Below are 1,073 nucleotides of genomic sequence, written 5' to 3'. Positions count from 1 at the left end.
GGCGACGCGGGCATGGGGTGCACGCCCCATTCTTCTTGAGCTCGCCAGTGTTTTGTCCTCACTGTATCCAATTAGGGTGAGTGTGCAGCGTCACATACCGAAACACTTTGAATATCATGTAACAGGGAGCTGGCTACAGACAGGCTGCAAGATTTATGACCATTTCCGAATGGACTGAGTCCTCTATTGTTCCCTCGGCGTAAGCTCTAAGGAGGGCTCTAGGAAAAGGCCGAAAAGAGGGAGCAGCCGCCTGCTAGGCCCAACTCCCACCTGCGCTTCCAGAAATGTCATTCTTCTGTGTGGCCTCCTTGGGATGAGGCTGCGAGTCTGGTGTTTTGGGGTTTGTTTTGTGTTTGCTTGCTTCGTTTTGCTTTTCATGTATTTTTAGACAGTAAGGTACCAAAGAGGGAGGGAGAGTGTTACTTGGGCACTTAAAAAAGTTTTAAACACATATGAAACCCCCTTCAAGCTCCCTATGATCGTGTCAGGGATGCTCCTGTGATTGCCCCGTAATATGGGGCGTTCCTTCATCATTGACACGTTGTCTTTAAAAAACGAGAATGGCTAGAATGAGAGGGGTGATAGCCTGGCCCCGCACCCCGTCTTTTCTTCAAGTGTGGCATGCACTGGGCAGCAAGGGCATGGGGCCTGGGTGGCTTCTGCCCAGGGAGAGGTGCCAGGGGTGCTGTTGGCACTGGCCCTAGGGAGCGGGGTCCTGTTGCAGGCATCCCCTGGCAGTGTGGGAGTCACTTCAGCCGCTGTAGGAACTCAGATCACTGGACTGAGCACCCTCGTTCAAGTTCAAGTTCAAGGATTCTCCTGGTGGGTTCTACCCCAAACTTTGGAGAAACTCTATCCGAAAGGCTCTGAGAGGAGGCATTGTTCTGTTTTTATTTCTTAGTCTTTATTTCTTTACAAATGCAAGTGTATTTCCTTCCAACCCTAGTTACATCCGGGCCCTTGGTGCTGGGATGCCCTGCGCTGAGGCTGAGGGTGGGAGGTGGAATAAGAAGGCGCAGAGCGAGCTGGTCCCTCTGCCATGCTTTCAGGGACAGGTCTGGGAGCCGGGGACA

Source organism: Myotis brandtii, unplaced genomic scaffold (genome assembly GCF_000412655.1).
Source record: "Myotis brandtii unplaced genomic scaffold, ASM41265v1 scaffold802, whole genome shotgun sequence".
Taxonomy (NCBI): Eukaryota; Metazoa; Chordata; class Mammalia; order Chiroptera; family Vespertilionidae; genus Myotis; species Myotis brandtii.
The sequence above is the reverse complement of the archived record's forward strand: the minus strand, read 5'-3'. Positions refer to the sequence as shown.